Here is a 23,642-nt window from a genome sequence, read left to right on the forward strand (position 1 = left end):
TGCCATACCATCCTAAAGTCATTCCATTTAGGCTATGTATTTCACATGTAGCCTATGTGAAGCTGCCAGCAGCCATAATTTTCACCCGATTGATGAAATGTACTTATTCCTTTGATGGAGGAGAAACCTCAAGCTGATTATTGTGAAGACATGGGTTTGAATGGGAACTTCAACCTGTACATATTTCTAAATCAGTTCACCTTAAGAGAACAAAACCGCAGGAGTGAAATTATGCATTAGAGAAGAAGCAATTACCAGGAAGGGTCTGGGGAATAGAACAAAGCAATTTGTAATTTTCATTTCTTTTTTGAGCTCCTCAGTATTAATGTAAATGAACTCCAGTGCAGGTTTGTAACAATAATTCCCCCAAATGTCATGTTAGAGCCAGGTCTCCCAAGGTTGCAGAATGGAGGGGTCTAGAAATGGTGTGTGAAATCTAATGATCTTTTCAACACCTGAAGGAACAGTACCTTTGGAAGCCTAGTAGGCTAGTATCATATTTTTAAATATTATGCAAGCAGTTACAGGTAGCCACAATTTCACCAAATGTTTTTTTACTTTACTGACATTTAGCATATGCTCTTATTCAGAGCAAAGTAAGCAAATTCAACTCAAGCACAGTAATTCCCTTAAGGGGAAAAGAGAGAAGTGCAGCATCAACTGACAGCTTGTCAACTAACCTATTGAACGTTAAATTATCCTATACAAACAAGAAACAACCACCCTAATTAGCATTAAACTACACTGAGTGAACAGCAGCAAAAAAACAACAGGCTCTGAAAACAAAAAAGTAGCTACCCCTAATGACCAATTAGGGATAGATAAAAGTGCTAGAGAGGGTGAAACACATTCCACCACAAAGGGGCCAGAACAGACAGCAGCCATAACTTGGAAGTGTAGGCTTGGAAGCAGAGGAGCCAGATGTCTTTGATGTTGTGGAATGGAGGGGTCTACGCTGGTGGGTGCAGTCTGATGATCTTTTGAAAGTGTGAAGGGGCAGGCCCCTTGGTAGCCAAGTAGACTACTACAAAGTTTTAAAATATGATGCAAGCAGTTACAGGTAGCTAGTGGAGGGAAGTGAGAAGGCAGAGTGACATGAGTGTTTTTGGAGGTTGTAACCCAGGCAAACAGCAGCATGTTTTATCAGCTGCATTACATAGAGGAAGGAAGGCCAGCAAGGAGAGTTACACCAGTTAAGGTGGGAGAAGACCAGAACCTGAGGTAGAAGCTGAGTTGAGTAGGTGGTGAGGAACAGGCGGATTCTTCTAATGTTGCAAAGGAAGCGCTACAAATGTTTGCAGTGTTGTTAGGTTTGCCATCATCTAGTACCAGTTTGAGATTCTTGATGCTAGAAGCCAACATAGTAGTGTTGCCACAGAGGTCATGTAGTGGGGAAGAAATGGCTACTGAGGTACATATACAGAGAAAGAAGAATCTTAATCTTTGACAAGTTTAGCTTTAGGTGCAGTTTTTCCATCCAACACAAGCTATCTTTCAGGCAGGGTGAGATGTATGCACAGACTTGTAGGTCAGACTATGGGAAGGAAAGAAAGTTGAATGCAGTAGTCAGTGTCAAATGCATTGGAGAGGAGGAGAATCAGAACTGAGGAAAGAGAGGCTGCCCAAGCAGAGGAGCATGGACATTTCTCTCTACAGATGTTACCATTTTTCATATGTTTAAAAAATTAATGGAAGCTGTAAGCTACCTTCTGGGGAAATGGCAGCTGCAGCACCAAGTTAAGATAAAATCAAACTACTGCCCCATTTTAATAGTCTTGTTCAATGATATCAATAATTATATTTCTTTTCATTATAAATTCCTGGCTAAGATATAGGAACAGTATTAGCCTTGAGTATACAGATGTACTGATTATGCGTGTTTGCCTCTCTGACATGTTTTCACACATTGTCATTGACAAAATGAAATACATTCTAGCTGTCGAATATATAACCTTAGTGTAAAGATTTGGGAGACTGTCCTCTACAGTATGCGAGTGGCGATAATCAGTATGGCCCTGGTACATTCTACAGCAGCAGTTCCCAAACTTTTTCTAGAATAATCACCCTTAGTTCCTTTGTACAATACCTCCATGAACCGTACCAATTTGCTCTCCATTAACACCCTCTTTATTAAGTCAGATGTACTGTGCCTTTAAATAGTTTTCAGTCTGCTGTGTGATTAATGGTTTTTCATGGTGAGCTAATTATAACTAATATGTTCTCAACAAATGCACAAGGTCTACTGTTAAACATGTGTATATGCGCACTTAAAGAGCAGCTGGGAAGAGGGCTCATGGGACCACCCTTACTGTTCTTACTTTCTTGGATAATTAATGTGTGCCTTTATATTGCTTTACCTTCTGTCAGAGGAATACTCTGCATGTTCACATATTTAATTTATCTAAAGAATACGAACGGCAATAGAAGCATTAAAGTAGGTGGCACAGAAACAGCTATGTTCCTTATCCTGGTATTCAAACCAAAACATTCAGTGTCATTACACAGATAACTAGAAATACCGCCTCGCGGTTGTATGCCTCCGCCAACCAGTAGCCAGTTTGGATATAAAATGTCACCACTTCATTATTTTATCCTATTAGACATGTGTGAAACTTTATCATAATTAGCGTATGAATTCTTGAGTTATGGCCAAAAACGTGTTTTGTGAGGTCACAGTGACCTTGACCTTTGACCACCAAAATCTAATCAGTTCATCCTTGAGTCCAAGTGGACGTTTGTGGCAAAATTGAAGAAATTCCCTCAAGGCATTCCTGAGATACCACGTTCACGAGAATCGGGACGGACAGACGGACAACCTGAAAACATAATGCCTCCGGCCACGGCTATGCCGTTGCGGAGGCATAAAAATCAAGAACACTTTTCATGAGTTCACGAGCTGGATTTGCCCTTTTAGCTTCTGAAAAGCAAATCAACATCTGGAGTCATCAGCTTTGTTATGGAAAAAGATTCCATGTTTTGTTTGAATGACAGAGAAAGACTGATAGTGGGCTTTCATCCACTCCCCAATTTTAGCACTTCTTTCCTTTCTTCGGTCTTACAGACAGTGCTTCTGCAAGTGAAGACACATTTTTAAAAATAGCTCAGATCCATTCTTTGCATTCAGTTTGATCTTCACTTTCATAATGTAGAAAATGAATAAGCAGTCTGGGTACTCATGGAATACATTACAAGACTTTGGCGGAGCCCCATTGAGTTGTCTGTGACAACAGACAGTGACGCATAGAGGAGGCATGCAAGGACAACAATACAGATTAGGAATCGCTCACGTCCTCCGGCAGAGATGCCAGTGCAGACTGAGTGACCTATTTAGTCCAACAAAGACAATGAGAGCAGCCTAGGGTCCACTCCATGTCTGCAGGCATAACGGTCACATGTTAGGATCTGAACACGTCTGTAACATCATAATAATGCTTTTTGGAAGCAAGGTTTGAGTGAACACAGGGTGCCGCTTAATTGAATACAGGAACAGCGCAGAGTGGAAACGGAGTATCAAATCATCATGATGCATAGATTTTTGAAGCAGATCTGTGGGGGGGGGGGGGGGGGGGGGGGCTCAGGAAAGGCACTGCACAGAGAGACTGGGGGAGGGGGGCTTAAACATTCCCCATGGGTTGAAAAAGTAGATAAGACCCACTTATCATATTGGCATTGCAATTTATATTGCAGGGAGGAATATTAGATGTTTGGGCTCAAAATTGATTCAATAGTTGCTACTTTCTTTCGCAAGTGACATATTCTCATGTGAATTTTCTCTTCCAGGGATTGGCGAATTGGTTTATGATTTTTCAGTGCCAGTGAGAGAGCTTAATTACATTCTTATTCATTTGTGTAATTATTTACCTTTACACCTTTTCCAATAAATAACCAGAGCTGTGCTTCAAAATCATGAATATATACATGTTTCTATTGGATCAAGACAAGGATGAGTTACAATTGCAATATGCAATTACACCTATCTGCAGCAAATTACAAGGGAAGAGTGTTATTCTGAATTGGTAATAAAAATGTATTATTGACATATTTATGTTTTCTATTACTATTAGGCTACTATTTATGAAAGCACAAAGTTGATTTGGGGGGTGTAGAAATGTTATGCTATTATGGGGTCTTTCCTCAGATTATCCTAACTGCCATCTCAAATTATGCCCACACTTGACAAAATGTCTTCTAATTAATGTAATGCCTGAATTTTTTATAACAATACAGAATTGTTCTAGTGTTTCAACAAAACATGCCACCGTTTTTACTTCCAATAACCGCCAAACCTGACACCCAGCAGCATTACGCTTGTCCAGCATTACAGCATCGATTTTACTGCAACCTAATTTCATAAAGATTGTTGCACAACTATTTTCTTGAAATAAAGGACACAGTGATATCCAATTCAACATTAGTATTTCTAAATTATAGCAATTTTGTAATATAGGTTAAGGAAAAATGTATCAAGGCATAGCCTATTACAGGCACAATGACAAAAGCACTAAATTGTGCAAAACACAAAATGGAAAAGGTACTACAAATACAAAGTACAAAATAAAAAAATAAAAAAAGTAATTTCTTCAGTCATAATGAATGCAACAATGTTCTCCTTTCCTCAGCTCCCGTTATTGGGGTGTGCTTTCTTACGCACGCACTGTCTCTATCCTCTTGCTCATCAACTACACAGGGAATGTACAGCTTTGGTGGTTTTTGTTAGCAGGGACTGCATACAAATCCATTACATTTCACACAATTGTCATGTAGTCTATTCAGATTAGTCAAAGTATCGTTATCTCCAAAGAGTCGTTATTTCCACTGAGTTATTAACCTATCATTTCTAAAACTACAAAGCCTGCAATTATTCATCCCCACCCTAAAGACTTCAACTTCATCACACGATTGCAACTAATGCGTTACGTGCGATTATATGTGAAAAATTTGTTTCAATAGCGCTTCATGAGACAATTTGTATCAAAGTGCTAGTCATTCAGTTGCTGAATAGCATGCCGGAGAAGAGAGCAACACATTTGCACCAGCATCTGCTGTCCATTGTCTGGAGGGGAATTTTTTTTGAAGAAAACTGTAAATACAAGAAATACAGGCAGATTGTGCAGAGTCGATTTTTAAAAACTTAGTCATTTTAAGCCCAAATATCTCTAGCTGTTGAATGTGGTGTGCTTTGGTAGGATTTGAATGAAAACCTACTGGACAGTAGATCTTGAGAATCAGGGTTGGTTATCCACTACTTTACACTGTAATCAAATGGTATATATGGCTAATAGATTTGGAAGACCAGCTAAAAGAAACAACCTCCTCAGGACAACTGATAGAGACTACTAGGTATTTTATCCTGATTTGCTTTGTTGGCAGTGTGATAACCCGCTACAAGATGTTTCGCGTGAAAGCTATACATTCCAGACAACAAAAAGCATTTCACAGTTATTGCAAATCTCATTAGGCAGACTGTATCCCATTACTTCTAGACCAAAATGTTGGACTGCTCAGTGATGAATGATGCATGTTGTGTGGAACATAGTTAAGCCTGATACAGAATACATGTTTATGAAGATTAGAGGGTTGCCTGGAGTGGCCCTCAATCCAAAAATTCTGAAACCACCAAACTGTTACAACATAAAGCAGAGCATAACAAAAATAAATAAATACTGCATTTGAACAAAAAAAAACAAAGAATGTACTTTGCACAAGCTTTAACAACTTTTTGGATGAGCTCATCTGTTTTCTCATTTGCAGTTTCCCTTTTGATCTCAGTATTTGTATAACATTTCATCTGCATATAAGTTTTCAGTTATGAAGAGACTGTGGCCTGGAAACTTGAATGAAAATGTACTTTATTCTTTTCCCAGTACTGTTTGCAGCTTATAGACATCAAATTTGCTGTGTCCCTCCATGGAGATATGTCTGTAAAATACTTAGGAAACTATAAGTATTCCAATAGAGAAACAGGGAGTGGAGGTAATTTCATGTGTATACACTGTTGGTAGTTGGAGTGTCCTCTTTTTGACATTAAATGGGGCTGGTATAATATTTTCTAGCAAAACACAAGGCTACAAATGAGCTCACTTATGACTTCCTAATAAAAATGATCACCGTGGATACATCAACTTTTTTGATGTGCATAAAACAATCTAGTAATTTTTCATACGGGTATCCATGTAATGGTGGTTGCATAACCATGTCCCACTGTTAAATGCTGTGCATTCTGAACATGTACATTTAAATGATAAGTTGGCCTTCAACTTTGTATGTCTAATTGCAAGTTAGCAGTGTGTTTGCCAGTGCAAGAGTGATTTCTCTGACCCACAGGGTGCCTAGAGTCTGCCTGTGCCCTCTGCATGTGGTCCAGTCCTCAAGAGTCCGGGTTCCTGAACTAGAACCTGAACCCCCCTGGGCAGTTCTAAAATTGAGAGTTAAGTTTGAAAAAGTTAGTTACAAATAAAATATGTTTAAAAAGTTGAATAAAGGATGTTGGATGCACTTATTACCCTTTACTTATACATTATATTACCCTGCACTTATACACACACTACACAGTAAAATGTTCACTGTTAAATCAACTCTTACAGTTTATACGAGTCCAGCTATGGCCAGAGTGGACTCGCATAAACTTTGTAGAGCTGAAATTAACACGGCACATTTTACTGTGTACTGCCTCAGGCAACAAAATATGAATAATATGCCCCTATGGCCTAAACTACAATTAACATTTTACTGGATGACTGTGCTAGACAAAAAGCCGTTTAACTACACAATGTGATTTAACAGTTTCTGTGATGTAATCTGAGGACACCCAGACGAGGTGAACTGGCAAATATAATGTTGTGACTTTTCAATGTGATTACCAAATGAATTATGTGGAGGTTGAAGCAGTACTGAAAGGTATGTTCACCAGATGTGGCGGTTTCCAGGAGTTTGAGATTTCTCCGGTTATGTTTTTGCTTTAATAGTGAAGTGAATTCAAGGTCAGCGAATTGCAAATGTAGTTTGAGACCAAATCCCACCACTTTCCAGTCTAGAGTTAACTTTTACCAACTTTAAGCATGCCGATTGCTTATTCAGTAATAGGTGTAGTGGCAAGCGCTAACTGTACTGTAAAGTGGACAACATCATACACAATTACTCTATATGATATATATTACTCTTTCCTCTACTACTATGCTGGCATGTGCAGAGATAGACACCAACATATAATGAAGCATATAGGCTACTACCCGCTGCCCTAAGACAGTAAAAGTGCCTTTTTGGCTGAAGGTGCCCTTTCTTATTTTGAGCAGGCTCTATGGATAGATAACAAAAGCGATCACCTAGTGACAAAGGAAGATCCATGCATTGCGTCCATGGTAGCCGACAGTCAATACGCCCCCCCCCCCACACACACCTGGGACCACAACTGCAGTCCCCCCTCCCCGGTCTGTAATCACACGTCTGCACAGCCATGCTACTACAGTACTATCAGCTGTTCAATATATCTGGATCCATTTCTTTTCATTATTATGACCAGACCAAATTATCATTTTAATATCTGTGAAGAATGGATATCCTTGTCATTCAGAATATTTTCAACATTAGTCAGCTATTACAGAGCATTTACAAGATACAAATGTATGCACTTACATGTCATTCAGTTGTTACTCTCCATGAATAAAACATTCTGCTATAAGATACATTATTTTACAGCATTATTGCCTTTCAAGTACCTATTCAGTACCTGTTTTCAAGCACCAATACAGTTAAAAGTCTGCTAAATTAAACACATGCGCAACATCTTCGGAAGCCATTCCAGTAGATTGGCCAGCTTTCAACTTGGCCAGACCCTCCTCAGTAAATTACCATTGAGACGAAGGGATGAAAACATGTTAAAAAAAAGATAATATTACTGGAGACTGTTGCTATTCTTAGACTCGACACATGGGCAGCAGGTTTTTAATTGCATAATTGTAGTTGGCATGCCAACAAAACATTGCTTTATTCATATGCCACGGACACTTCCATTAAAGATGAATAGGGGACATTTTCTGTGGAATATCTCCAGTCCTCTCTGCCTGTATGAAAAAGTTGGGCTGTGTAGAAACTCTGACCATAATACCATTTGAATGATAATTCAGATTACTACTCTTCTGGAATATGACAAAATCTTCTTCAAAGAACAGGAAAGAATGCATACCAAACCGAATAAACTCTGTGACTTCAGAGCTGACCAACTGTTTTGAATGTGAAATGGACTTCCTGTTCCCAGTACAGACAGTTCTCTGTTGAGTATTTCTATTTCTGAGCTTTAGTTAAGCAAAAAAATATACCAAGGCTATTGAAAATTCAGCTCTTACCCCTGTGATGAAATTTGCACCAAAGACATTTTGCACCAAAGAAAATGGCTTTGCACCAAAGACTTTTTCATTTTCTGTCAGCTGGGAGTCTCATTTCCACAAGGCAAAGATCTTTCTGCACTTACTTGTGATGGAAGATAGCAGAAAGGCCTAAGATCAGAGTGTTGATGTCTTGGTATGAGAACCTCAACATCATCCAGTCATGTGGCCAGATGTTCCACACACCTGAAAAAAGGCACCACCCTCAGCAGACTAGGTGGACCCTCAACAATCTACAGCAACCAATGAGACACCATAAAACGCATTAGACATGTGGGTATACACCGATCAGCCACAACATTAAAACCACCTGCCTAATATTGTGTAGGTCCCCCTCATGCCGCCAAAACAGCTCTGACCGGTCTGCGGCTACGCAGCCCCATACGCAGCAAGCTGCGATGCACTGTGTGTTCTGACACCTGTCTGTCATAGCCAGCATTAACTTTTTCAGCAATTTGTGCTACAGCAGCTGTTCTGTGGGAACGGACCAGACGGGCTAGCCTTCGCTCCCCACGCGCATCAATGAGCCTTGGGCTCCCATGACCCTGTCGCCGGTTCACCAGTATTCCTTCCTTGGACACCCCACAAGACCCGCCGTTTTGGAGATGCGCTGACCCAGTCGTCTAGCCATCACAATTTGGCCCCTGTCAAAGTCGCTCAGATCCTTACGCTTGCCCATTTGTCCTGTTTCCAACACATCAACTTCAAGAACTGCCTGTTCTCTTGCTGCCTAATATATCCCACCCCTTGACAGGTTCCGTTGTAATGAGATAATCAATGTTATTCACTTCACCTGTCAGTGGTTTTAATGCTGTGGCTGATCGGTGTAAATTAACAATTGTGTTTGAACAAAATGCATATTTTCCCCCTGTACATAAATGTGTTAGGTTTCTAATATGTGGAAAGGCTGTACTGATTAGAACACATTCAAATGAAAATGATCATTCATTGTTAATACTAGTGTGCATCATGAACTTGTGCCTTGTTAATGTGGTTGCCTAAATTTAATATACTTAATTTCACATGAATTAGGTTTTTTTTCCCCTCAAAAATGTATTTTACCATGAAAATAAATTTCTGTGTTTTCAACCTTGTTTTCCCTTTAAAAATACAACTCAACTTGTTACTTGCAAAAATCTCACATGGGCTGTATTGCAAGACACAAACCCCATTGCTCCTCATAATGATATAGAGTGGCGCAAGTACAAGGCTGTCAAAATTTCATTTTTCTGTTTCTTTATCTATCACAGTGAGAGCAAGGTTGCCCACTGTGAACAACGTGAAATGTGGCAGAAAAGGGGTGGTTTACATAATTAGCAGTAGGAGTGAAAAGGCTATAACTGCATTATTATATTTGTCTGACTTTGTTCCCTGTAAAAACACCTATTTTACCAGGTAAACTGCTAGGTTATTCATTATTAGCTGGATTCTGATCACCCGTATTTGTTTTTCTTTTCTACCAATCTCCCAAACACAATTGTTAACTGTCAGAATGAACAAAATGAAATGAGAAAACAAAGCTAGGCATCTCTAGTTCTTCAACTGAATTGTTTGGAGTACCTTTCCAATAGCATGACTTGCAGATTCACTGGCTAACCAAAGAACAGTTACATGTCATGTAACCTACTGGTACAAAATACTCACAATCACAAAATATTCACCGTGATATGCTTATGGTTGATTTGTTGGTAGTAAAGAAAAGTAGGCCTATAAGTTAACTGCGCCAGGCAAAAATAGGTGAAACTCACACTTTTCCCGGTTATTTTCATAATCAAACCCCTCTCAATGCCATCCCACATGCACAAATGTATGGGGGAAGTATAACCTTCAAAGGTAGACTAAGCTTTTATCAGTACACAAGATCAAATTACAAATACGCTTGCATTTGGGCTTTGTATTGCTTCGCACTGGGCAAAATTAAGCGTGCTCCATTATCCTTGAACCCCCCTGCCATACTTAGGAAGGCCTAACCAAATACAATAACCTAATACCTAACAGGACAAATGCTTATCTGCAAAATTACATGATCTGTTCATTACCACTTTTAAAACAAAAGTTGCATTCCTAAATATCACCACTGTAGGACATTGCAAACTTGAAAAAATTTGAGCCTAGTTAAGCTTTCACTTGAATTGGTAGAGCCCGTTCCTTTCTGGCACGATTACCAAGCTCCCTATAAATTTGACACATTTGCGTTTAACTCATTCCACAATACAAGATGTATTAATGGCACCGCAAGTCCAAAAACAGTTCCGCATGGACAGATGGGCTCTGCAGGAGATAAACCTGCTTGTGAAGAGAAATGTTGGCTTGCTGTAATCACGGCTACAGAGGCATAAAAATGTGATTTACCACACGGCGATATGGAAGCTCAAAAGGCTGTATGTTTTCTTATTGTTACACTTTGAGGGATAATCTATGTGGTGGTGATGAAAATGAATTGCTATCTTCCGTTGTGCAGACGCAACTGGGTCAGACATATGGTAATAAATGGAAATAATTAAATCCTTCTCAAATTAATGAATGAATGTGAGAGCGCGTGGCAGAGGTTAAGTTGTTTCCTGGGATTATGTATGTGTTTGCATATTTACATGAATGTTTCTCTTTGGAAATTGGGGAGTTTTTTTTGTATTTAATGACTATACTAAGGTGACCTCATTATTTTGGAATGACCCAGTAAAGCCTTATAAGTATTGTGCAGAGATTAGGCCCTTATGAATGCACACTGGATGGCAAGAGAGTGGTTTGTGTGAACAGGGAGGCTGTTTGGCAGTAAATTCCATTAGTGGAACTACAGAGCTTTCTGTCCTGCCTTCTAGGAGGGCAATGGTCTGAGAAAGAATGGAGGAAGAGTAGGTAGCCAGGTAAGAGGAGGTGACAACATAGCTGTAATGACCTCTGATAAATCTCATCCACATCTGAGTATTAATGAGTAGTATTAACATTAATCAGACATACAAAGATAACGTTAATGGTGTAATTTTTATTTAAGCAAAGTAGGAATTATTAATCTCTGAAAATTATCCTTTAAAAAAAGTTTAACTCCAGCATAGACAAAATTACATATAGGCCTAGTTCTAATGCATCAAAGTCTCTTTCAAAAGATGTGTGCTGATGGCTAGAGACTTCTACTTGACCTTTCTAGCTTTACCTCATGTTCTCAATCTCCTGAAATAAAGCTAAAATTAAAATAAATAAATAAATGATCTCCCTATATTGAAGAGAAATGAAACAGTGCCACTGGAGGCTGTGCCCCTTAATTTAAAGTGTAGCCATGTCCCACTTTGCCAGCCTTTGAGATATATGTAATTTTGTGAATAGCAAAGAGAACGGAGCTCATGGCATGAATAAGGTGCAATGTGATGAGAGTGGAATATTCTACATTGACTGAATATTCTGAAATGGCTTCTCTCATCTTCTGCAATGCCTGCACCACGCTGAGCCATCCTTTAGCACCTCTCACTCCATGGCCAAGTCCTGTTGATAAGGTCACTCCTACTTCCTGGCCCCATTAATACTAACTGCACTCTTTTTGCTTAGAGAGGATCGCCGTTCCAATTCATTTAAAACTCTGGAACGAACCAGTGGCTGTGGCAACAGCACTTGGTGTGATGCTAACCCCCCACACTGATAAGTGTCCACACAAAATTGAAGTCATTACTGTTTATAGAGAGGAAGCAGAAGCACATCATGCAGCCAAGTGTAGCGGCATGTGAAATGCAGATTTTTTTCGTTCCATTTTGTTTTTGTTTTTAACTTTCACAGTGCAGACACTGAAAGCTGCAAAATTCTTTCATTCTTTGAAAAAGCCACCAGACAATCTACTTTTTTGGAAGTAATGTTTGTACCTACAATGATTTATAGTAGTTCAGTAGTTTATACATTTAAAATTTAATTAGCCAACCCAACAGAATAGAATAAAATTGCAAACTAGCTTTCTGCTAAAGCAGCACTACTGAACTCCAGGCTCTGTGGGCCAAAGTGACTGCAGGTAGGCCTATTTGCTATACCCATGCACTACACCCAGTGCCTTCTTATCCCAATGAACTACTGCCCAGGGGTCCCACACTTTAGGGGGCACACACTGGCCCCAAAATGAAAATCAAATAAAATTATTTAAAGCCAGACTCAGCGATATGACGTCAGATGCATCATCATTATTTCTCGTTTGCATTTTTGGACTCTTTGAGATGAGATAGTAGCAGCGTTTTGTCACAAAAAGTGATTAGAAATTAAAATGTCAGTGACAAGAAAACTGGACAGCAGTGCAACATGTGCATGATACATTTTCACAGCGAAAAATGATCCTATCCACACACCAGCAAGAGGTTTGTTTTTTTAAGACCGAAGTGGCATACTCTCATATTTCCAGCCACACAGGTAGGCTATTTATTATACAAAGGATAATTCACAACTAGGTTAAATCTCATGCCTGCAAATCTCAGAGTAAATTATTATCCTTAAATTATCCTTACACTACAGCTATACTGTCACTGCAAAATCATAGCAAAATTAAATAAATATCACACACATTTTCACTGAACAGCTGTTTGATGTAAAACAAGTTTTCTTCATCATACATTTCATCTTCTGTAATCACAAGTCGACATTTTTGGCTGGACCGCAACAGTGGGGCCAGCCCTACAAACGCTCATGTCTGTGACTGACTGATTGAGTGATGAATTTACACCATTGGTCAGCCAGTTATAAAGTCACACCATTGGTCGGCCGGATCACATGTTAGGTCCAGCCATATACTAGGTTTTAACCTGGTCTTAAGCTAGCACACACACACAGAATTCCCTGCTGAAGTCAAATTTATCTCATGCTAGCAAGCTAGCAGGAAGCCAAAAATGAGCCACAACAAGGCACAAGGGAACTTTTAAAGCTCAGAAGGAAAAGTGTTACACACGTTTTACCAAATGATGACATTGCCTTGAGAACCTATTTAACTTTGCCTATGATTAATGCATCAGTGTCACTGATAAAGAACAAAATGAAAACATCATGGGACAAGAAAGGCTGAGCAGTCTCGCTCACAAATCTTAGAAGACTTGTTATGCACCTTGGATTTCAGTCATGTGATATAAACTTCCCAGTTAGAAAACAAGAAAGAATTGCTTCAAAATCAGTAGGCTACCCCTCATTTCATTAAAAACCTGACCTACATGGATTGTTAATGCAACATCATTATTTAGATTAGGCCTATCAGACTGCATTGGACCTTTAAGCAAGCTTCTCCGCTGTGTAGGCCTGCCCTTATTGCTGCAATTCATTTTCATTTGGAATTGACTCACTGTGGATTCTTATGGTATATACCATATTATTGTGCTGCTGATTATATTGTTGAGTTGCAACTGCAAGCTATAATTGATGTGTTCATGTGTGAGCCATTTGTTGTGAAGCCATAGGTTCACATATTATGAGCAAAATATTGGTTCTGCGTTCATGTTCGGTAGGCTATTGTCTGATTTCAGCAAGAATTCAGAGGTGTGAGCTGTTATTGATTTCGCTACACTGTAATTGTAAGTAACTTAGGCCGAAGTTCTAACCTAGTACTTATGCTTTTTTTTAAATTCATTTTTTGGGGGGGAGAAGGGGGATGGGGGGGGGGGATGGTAGGGCTGAAGGCTAAAGGCTGTTGTAGCCCCGAGGTCCACGTAGTCTCAATTCAGCCCTTACTACACCACCTTATTTCACTAATTAGTTTACCTCTTTAGTCCAGGATATAAGCTCAGGTGGTGTAATGCATGATTGTAGCAAATACCTGCAGAAACTACACTCCACAGGTCCTGGAGTTAAGTAGCCCTGTGCTACAGAGTTAGTTAGCACTTCTAAAAACATTGAACCTTGGCAATACTACTATGTTAATGTGGACAAAGAAACTATTATTTATTTATTTATTTTACTGTTGTTGCATGTACACACTTAATTATGACAAAAGCAACAAATCATTGAATAAATATGAAAATAGCAGGCATATACTGAAAAAAAACCATAATGCATACTGTTTAATAGTTTTTTTGAGTGTATCCAATCTTGATGCATTCCACCTTCAAATCTGGGGCACTGCTGTACTCTTGAATAAAATCAAGTCAATTTTTCTTGTACAATTTAATGGCCTGCTGTAAATATAGCATACTGAAATAGAGGTTGAAAGTCCTGTGATACTGAAATATGTGAAATATGTGATACTGCAAAAAAAAATAAGGACCAGACAAAATACTAAATATAAAAAAATATACAATATACAACAAATAAAAAAAAATCTAATCCCATACTTTCTAGATTATGGCTTCAGTATTAAACACAATGGTGCTGCAACATTTAAACAGCACATGCGTTGATCAATTCTTTGTTCCAGTCTGCTCCCCAGTGATGAACAATGCATTTGCCCCAATCCATAATTTCCATTTATCCAAGTAGAGAATCAAAAACTTAACACCGGTTGTAACTTTAGACCGAATAATGGGGGAATTGAAATGCATAGACCAAAATAACTGAAACCCTCTAGGGGAGTCCAGGGGCATGCCACTCCTGGAGAAATATTTCAAAAAGAACAATGGTGAAATTACAATGCCCGGTCAATTCTAAGGGGATAATACTACAGATTACTGATCAGTAGGGCTGGGTGTCACGGAAAGTATTGGCTTAAGTCGTGGATCAGTCATGGCAAAGTTGTTTAAAATCAAGGAAAACTTAAAGGAAAGCAGAAGTAAAAAGTTTTTAAATGTTCATTTATTAAATTAATTAATAAATCAACGGGCTTGTTGCCGGCTGCTATAGGAACAACCTGAAATACAATGATAAGCTGGGGTATTTAATTTACCAGCAGCCATACCACCTCTGCTCCGGCCGACTGGCTGACGCTAAGCAAGTGTGGGCTTGGTTAGTACTTGGATGGGAGACCACCAGGGAATACCGAGTTGCTGCTGGAAGTGGTGTTGGTGGGCCAGCAGGGGGCAATCCTCCCTCTGGTCAAATAAACCCCAATGCCCCAGCGCAGTGACGGGGACACTGTGCTGTAGGAGATGCCGTCTTTCGGAGGAGACCTTAAACCGAGGTCCTGACTCACTGTGGTCATTATAGATCCCATGACACTATTTGCAAAAGTGTAGGGGGTTCCCCGGTGTCCTGGCTAAAATCCCAGATATGGCTCTCGCAAAAACTTGCCACCTAATCATCCCTTGATTTAATTGGCTACAAAATCTTCTCTCCCTCCAGTGGAGCTGCTCAGTGGCCAACAATAGAGGATTGTGGTTGTATAATGGGCAGCTCCCAGGTGTAAATGTATAGGAGTGTGAAGCAGGGCATTGCTGCAAAAGAGCATCCGTGCTCAGCAAACCTACCCTGGGTAAATAAAGGTTAAATTTAAATAATCAAACCTCTAATAGCGACAACTGAGAAGTAAGCACATCCCAAAATCAGTACACATTGTCGCACTGTGTTTCTTTAACAATAGCCTATTGGCAAATACTGAAATATTACTATGGCTATTATTGGGGGGTTGTTTCATTATATTGGGGGGGGGGGGGGGGGGTTGTTCCCCCCTTCCCCCCCCTGTAATTATGCCCTTAGTTGAAAAGCTTTTTCATGCTTGATGCAGAAAATCATTTACCAGTGCCACTGCTAGTTCTGCTGCTTTTTGAACAGTTTTGTTTTTGTCGTTATAAAGTGGCCCAGAAATCCGGACCCAAGCCACTGCTCCCACGGAACAGATTTCCTCTTATTCTAGCCTCAGTACGCCCACTTGATCCCACTGGTCATGAGGCACTGAGTCAGGCATGATGCTGTGCATTTAAGTACCTGCTGTTTAAATGAGAATGATGGTCGGCTGACTCCTCCACACATTATAATCTTTCTGTGGACACTTCACTGCTGTCACGCTGAAAAATGGAAAAAAATATCCCCTAGCATTTAAAACTGGATCACACGGTAAATAAGCTTCCCTTGTTGCAGTGTGCTGCCCTCCTAGAAACATGCCCTGGGGACGTGTTAACAGGAACCCTGCCCTCTGCACTGTTTTGCATACGAGGCTGGTCAGCAGAACTTTTAGGATTGTTCATTACACCAATGGCCACTTTGTACATCACGGCTGTCATCTGGCAGATTAACTCTGCTGTATAACATGAACTCTTCTGCTAGCATCATTGTATTATCTTTCATAATATAAACATAAAAAACATCTTGAAATGATAGTCACTATTTTACTTATGCTGAAAACCGAGTAGGCCTAATACAAAGCACAGCAATGATGTTAGATACCAGCGCTGCAGGCCAGACCTTATGTTTTCTTCCTATTTTCATATTAAATTTGAATGGTAAATGTTTAGAAATCCCATTCACATTCATATTTTTTCATTTTGTCAGTGGGTGGGTGGTATATATGGTATTGCATACCAGAATTGTTCAAAGGGTCTCATTAAGTTAGTTTTATTGTGTGTCTTCATTGGAGTATAAAATGCCTCATACTTTTTTGATCTCAAAGACAAGAAGCCTAGCCTTTGTTACCATCTCGTCCATAAAGCAGACTAGAATTCCAAATAAAAGAAGTTGTGTGTTCCAGCATTATGTCTCAGGCCTTTAGGACAATAGCCTCTTATAGGAAGTGCAATCAAGACTGAAACAAGAAACTTTCAGAGATTACCATGTAACCATACACTTTGTCTTTGTGAACCTACACAACTATGAAGTTTATATTCAGTCCCTCTGTGTGGCACTAAAATGTTTTCTTAAAGTTCGTTCATTTATCAAAAAGCACTGTCTTAGTTGTCCCACATATAATGTCTTTAAAGAGAACTGCCTTTCACCTTTTTTTGTGTGTGGCATTCACAAAGGGTACCCCCTGCTTTAACATTGTCTCTTTTTTTTTTTCCCCAAAGTTTACTATTATTCCTGGCCGGTCCCTGATGTGTTATAGCTGAGGGTACTCAAATGACACCGATGGTGCAGTTGGCAGCATAGCTACAACAATGAGTTATTTTTGGATCGACTGACAAGTGTGTAGGATCAGAGATTACAGGTATGGGCAATTTGTAATTAATTTATCTACTGTATATTTTATTTAGAAAATAGTATTTTTCAATGTGTTAACATAAGGTTATGAGACTCAACTATATAAAAAAAAATAATAATAAGCAGTCTTTACTCTACCATTCACTAGTGAATGCAAAGATAGTCCTTATGACAAATTCATACATGTTGATCACCTTGGTAACCTATTTAGTTTCAACTTAATACTTACTGTCACTGTGAATAGAATGTTGACTTCCAGAAGTTGCCATGGAGACTGCTTGCAATTTAAAGAAACTTAATTTGACAGCAGACATAACCTTACAATAATAGAATATGACATTACTTACAGCAACTCCTAGATTTCAAAGCACTTAAAATTATGGTTTCACCAGTTCATTGAAGGAAATCTAATATGCCCCAGACCCAGACAAATCTATGCTGGATGATAACTACAGTGCCTTTAGAAGTTCCCCCACACTCCACTGATTATTTCTGCTCTCATACAAGTAATTATCTGCAATGTCAAAAAGAAAAGTATTTATATGTCTTCAGAATTGGCCTATATTAGAAATAAAAACCTGAAAATCCCTTAAGTAATGTGTTCACTCCTTTTGTATCAACCTAAATTGGGCCATGTGTATTTCATTTTTTGAGCAATTCTAACTAGTACCATGGTTTTACGCCGAGACCTACAACAGGAAGCCAGTGAAATGACATGAGGAGGTGTGTGATATGAGCACACTTGGTTAGACTGTAGACATAGACAAGATGTTCAGCCGTGCTCTGGATTAACTGAAGGGGTTTAGTAGCACAGGCAGGGAAATTAGCGAGCAGGAGATTTCAGTAGTCTGGACATTAAAATTCCAGGGCTTGGACTAGGAGCTGGGTAAAGAATCTTGACACCAGGCTCACTGTCGATACATGGAAGAGGAAGAAAACATGGTTTTCCAGGGTTACCCCTTAGCTTCTCGCATCTTAGTCTCCAAGAGACAGTCTGTCGTCCCGCTTGAGATGTCTTTCAGGCAAGCTGAAATGTGTGGGCAGAGTTTGTTTAGAGAGTGAAATCATACTGGAAAGAGTGGAAAATGCCGGCAATGACGCTGACCTCAGAATGACATGTCCCAACACAGCAAAGTGATAATGTAGTCATGTATATGCTTCAGTCAGTGTGCACAGGAGACATAGCTCCTACCATAACATACTAAGACCATCAAAGCAATTCAATTCAGAAAGTATCAGTAGAAAAGCAAACGCAGATTTACAACTGAACTCCTGACTGATTCTCTCTCTCTCTCTGACCATTTTTCTCTTGCTTTCACAAACATTCATTCATCCTTGTATGTCCTTTAAATCTAAGCAGAAGCAGTTAATTTATACGCATAATCTGGGCACTGTCAGAAGGCAGTCCATTGAGAAGCCTCTCTGGGTATGCGCTAGTGAAGAAAAACAAGAACACAGACTGCTGCTGAACCTCTCAGGGTCCCCACTGAGACAATATCTGTCTGTGTGTAGGTCAGGGAATTCCTGTTGTGTTTGTATACTAAATTATGTACGCAATAGATCTAGGTGTCCATTGTGATCCCATACAAAAAAAATGAGGCCCAATCAATACTACATTCTGAGGAATTTTAAAGGGCCTCACAAGTTTCAAGTTTTATTAAATGCTTGGCCACTTGGGTTGTCTAACAGGTCCAAATTAAGCTGGCAAAATATTAAATTTATAAAATGATATTTTCCCACATTTGCTCCTCCTCCAAAAAAAAATCACTGGGACAAAACAAGCAAGATTTGGCACCAGATCTGACGCAGATTTGAGATTTCAATCAAAGAAACCAATTATCTTTTATCTAATATTTGCAAAAACACTCCCTGCAACTTAGGCTATATTTTCCTGTTCACTGGGCATTCTTGAGAAACTACCGCAGGCGCACATGTTGAGATTCAACCACTCATTATCATAACAAACTTTGATTAGGTATTTTTAATCTTTTCAGCTACAATTAGGCCTATAACAAACCGCAATAGTAAAAGCTTGGGCGCAAGCTCTCAATGTGCTTTACAGCTCTCTAGCTAAATTGCCTGATATGCTATAGGTAGGGCCAACAGTTTATATCCCCTTCTTTTCTCGAATGGTACTTCAGTCCTCCAACAGCTAGTGGTTGTGATAGCCTCCGTATCCTATTTGCACGACTTCAATCAGATAAGTTGATAAAGTAATTAACACCAAATAAAGCACAGATGATGGCTGACAGCATTGTTTACAAACGACATTTGTGTTGAATTCTGTTGGCTTACTTAATACTATGGACACGCTGCAGTATTTTTAAATGTTGTACTTACAAGTTTACAACAACACAAGTGCTGCTTCTACAAAAAAAAGATTTCTACTGTTAGGCTCAAACAGCCATTATCTATGTAAACATTAAGATTTTCAAACAGACGAATGTCACAGACTGCTTTCTGCAGACTGCAAACTTAAAATCAAAAGGAACATGATCTGTGTGCATTCTACAGCCACGTTATGTAGCCTCTGGCCCCTTATAGTTGGGGTGTTCTGTGTTTCCTTCCTAAATTAATAATACTTTCAAAGCAGAGGAAACTCCAGGACACCCCAGGTTTATATCGAGATAAGACCAGCAATATGACTTAATTGCTCCAACAATGTTTCCTTTGATGTTTGTGGGGGGGGAGGGGAGAAGAGAGAGAACAGACAACATCCCTATGGTCAAACAAAACAAGCTACTCAATCACAAGTGACAGTGGTAGGCTATGAGCAAGTTCACCAGAAGAAATTGTCTGTCACTCAAAGACAACAATCATAACTAGATATCAGTCAATAGTTATCCAGAAAATATTTCCCCTTTATATGATTTATGAAGGCATAACAGTTTTAGCTCTGGATTGTGAATGTGCATAGCTGATGCTGCTTTCTCCATCCAAAACCTTCAGTCAGCTTCCCTGATTAATAATTTTTAGTTGTCTGATGTATCAAAAAAAAGTGTCAAGGCTGCTAAGGTCAGAAAGGTCCCCGACATTTCAAATAGTCTCTAACTCACTCTTTCGGTCTTAGAACTTCTAAGAACTTTCAGTCTTAGAGGTTTTTCTGTAATAGAACTTCAGATTTAGAACAGTGAAATCTCCCAGAAATCTTTGAAAAACATATTCCAGTTGAAAGTTAGTTTTATCTTCTGGGAACATTCAGTTCAGATGGAGAAAGCTAAACACAGGTGATGCGCCTAATTATTTTTACAGTACAAATGAGAAGCTGAATAAATGAGCATATTGAGGTCACTTTTTGTGGTTTGATATGTCCACATTAAAAATGAATAATTTTATACAATCATTTGAATGTGCTGTGATATTAAAGTGGCTATCCTTAATTTTTTAGTTTTGATGAACTTCGTGACATCAGTGGTGACTGGTGATCACAAAAATGTGTTTTCATCCAAACAAGTGTCTGTCTCAAGAAGATCAAGGCTATTTCATATTTAAAAACATGCCCGGCAATTCAATTACAAAAAAAAAATATTTCGTACAAATGTACACATACAATTTCACTATTATCACATCACAATACAGCCTAATAGACCCAAACCAAACACAATTTCAGTAGTAAACAGAATTTGGCAAAATTGCAACACTAACAAGCTCATGTACACAAAAGTAGTATTGAATTTGTCTTCACAGAGCATGGTATTTTATGCATGGATCCTTGCACTAATGTTTGAAACTTGAATGGAAGCATTTGTTTGAACTATTCAGAAGAACTTGAAAAGTTCTTTGTACTAATCTCCATTTTGATTACCTTAATCTGCATACACATAATGACCCAATTACATTGTATTGAGTGGGAACCCTTTATTTATTTAACTTGTGCCTTGTGATTTCAAGGAAAATAATGTTGATTATTTCTACATTAATTACCTTTGTACGGTGTTGCTTATTAAGTTATAAACAGCTGTCTATGCACTGTGTATGCTGTTGTAGATATGCATTTGTGCTTTATAAAAATAAGTCCAGCGGTTGCTATAGATGCACTATTTGTTCTCCAAGTATGTGTTGCCTTCAGTAGTGAACCGTGACACCTGGACCTAGGCCCTATGCGCCATCAACCGCCGCCCGCCCAGCCGCCCCGAACAAACGTGGTTACACTCAGAACTCTGAAACACCTAACCTGAGGTCTAAAATAATATGAACAACAAGTAGTTGCGCTATCAAGTTTAATACGCACAGACGAATCTAGTCATATAATCAAACACAACAGGTCTATTTAACGCAAAAAGTATTTAATCAATTCACAGTGCTAAACTGTCCTGCAAGCCACTCACAAGACTAGCTTTTTTGCACATTAATTAGGCTACTACATGATGGACCCGGTTCGGTTTTTCCTTGACCAGCCAACACCACCCAGGTCGAATTATTCTGACACCCAAATAAACGTTTTTACAGTGTACACTACAGGTTTCAATAATAAAGTAGGGATAGTGTCCATAAATGTAACGCTTGGTGAATGTCACACGGACAATAACTTAAATAGCTTAGCATGTAAAGCGGCTACCGTAGGCATTTCAGGTTTGCACAAGTGCAAGTAAGTCCTCTACCACCTCCAAAAGGAACGGAGCAATGCAATGACGTATTACTTCTAGTCTGTTCGCTTTGTAAAAGCTTACCTGGCTGTTTGCTTTGCAAAAGATTACCTGTGTGTAATGAAAACAGCTTTCTTCGTCGATCTGGACGTAATACCAACACACTTCTCGCCATGACGCCAGCTAGTAGCTTAGACCAACTGGCCCACAAAAACGTCATACACTCTGTAGGCCCAACCCGCGATGGGGAAAGTGATTCCGTAGGAAATCAGTGAAGCGGTCGACATATCTTTAAATTAGAACAAAATGTAGCAATATATTAAACACTGCAATTTTGCAAAATAAGAAATAACTGTTATGTGGCTTAATAGCTACAAAGAAAACAGATTAAAAAACCCAGGTTTGCACAATTTATATATTGCAACCCGTGGCTAGCAACTGCTAACGGCACTAGCCCACAAAATGACAACGCTTCAACGCTGAATGTTCAGTGAAACGTTCAAGGTCAGACGACAACATCAACTCGGATAACACTTGAAAACATCGAGAAAGCCCCCCAATTCTCAGTAAAACATAGGGAACCCTCTGCCTCAACAACAACCACAACTAGCACCATCCTCAATAAACGACTCATACACACGCCAAATAATAAAGAAAAATAGTAACATTGTAAGTGGCACATAACCCGGCAGATAAGGCTGCTGGTTAAAAAGTAATGCATAAAACAAAATTATATAATAATAAAGTCCAATCCTACCTTTTTTATGCTCTTGAGGGTCTTTAATCCAGAAGTAATCAATTAGCATCATCCATTAAATGGAGCTTGCACTGCCAGAGCGGTTAGCATTGTGGCTGCGACTTGATTGCTCCAGCTGCGAGGCACCACACCGATCTAGTGATAGCAGCACTACTGCCGGCTTTAGAATTTTCTCTGCGGTCCTCGATCAATGTTAGCCATTTAAACGTAATTCGTTTGAAAACCAGAAACAGCACTGATACTACCCGACTGAGGAACACTGGCTATAGGGCAGGCCAGCTGAATCACTTTCCTCCCTTTTCATAAAGAAAGCATCGATCGAATGATTGTTCGAATAGAATGAAATGACTGTTTTCATTTCTCCTCCATAAACCAACAGCTGGCTAACATAATCTACACCAGGTGCCCACTTCTCAGCGTCGATTGCCGGACGATACGATAATTTAAAACACTGAGAAATGTTTAAATATATTGCAGCTGGCCTAGCATGCCACAGCGAAATGCCGCCCACGTTTAGGAAACAACGACTTAATGTACTTCGGTGACATTGTAATAAAATGGCAATGACTGCTAGCTTGGCTACGATCGATATTCAGAACAGAGACGGACACAGGATCGTCACCCCACTACGCGCCGATGACGCGGTTAGGACTTCTTGCTGGCGGAACTCGTCATAATTCCATCGATAAAAGAATCCACCCAAAACATGATTGGTTTGGTTTGCTATCACTTCAAAACGCGGCTCAAATCCGAATCTAGTTGTATTAGCAAGGCCCCTCTGGCAAGGCCTTCTGAAAAATTACAGAGGGACCAGCTATCACAGAGCTCACTGATGATTTTTCTACCAAGCAACTGTCCAAGTAAAATCCTGATAGGGACAGAGCGGGGTATTTTTCTCTATTC

The 23,642-nt window shown here is 39.4% G+C and overlaps 1 long non-coding RNA gene across 3 annotated transcripts in view; it reads right to left on the minus strand.

Moving 5' to 3' along the window:
- The window catches only part of LOC118227178, a 133,445-nt gene extending 110,057 nt beyond the window's left edge, over positions 1 to 23,388 (minus strand). For all 3 annotated transcript variants that reach the window (XR_004765193.1, XR_004765192.1, XR_004765194.1), the window contains exons 1-2: positions 22,740 to 23,388; positions 22,094 to 22,271 (exon numbers count right to left, since the gene is read on the minus strand). This is a non-coding gene — a long non-coding RNA (uncharacterized LOC118227178). The remainder of the gene's footprint in view (positions 1 to 22,093; positions 22,272 to 22,739) is intronic.
- Positions 23,389 to 23,642: the final 254 nt, after the last annotated feature.

The sequence above is a fragment of the Anguilla anguilla genome, chromosome 5, assembly GCF_013347855.1.
Source record: "Anguilla anguilla isolate fAngAng1 chromosome 5, fAngAng1.pri, whole genome shotgun sequence".
Classification (NCBI taxonomy): Eukaryota; Metazoa; Chordata; class Actinopteri; order Anguilliformes; family Anguillidae; genus Anguilla; species Anguilla anguilla.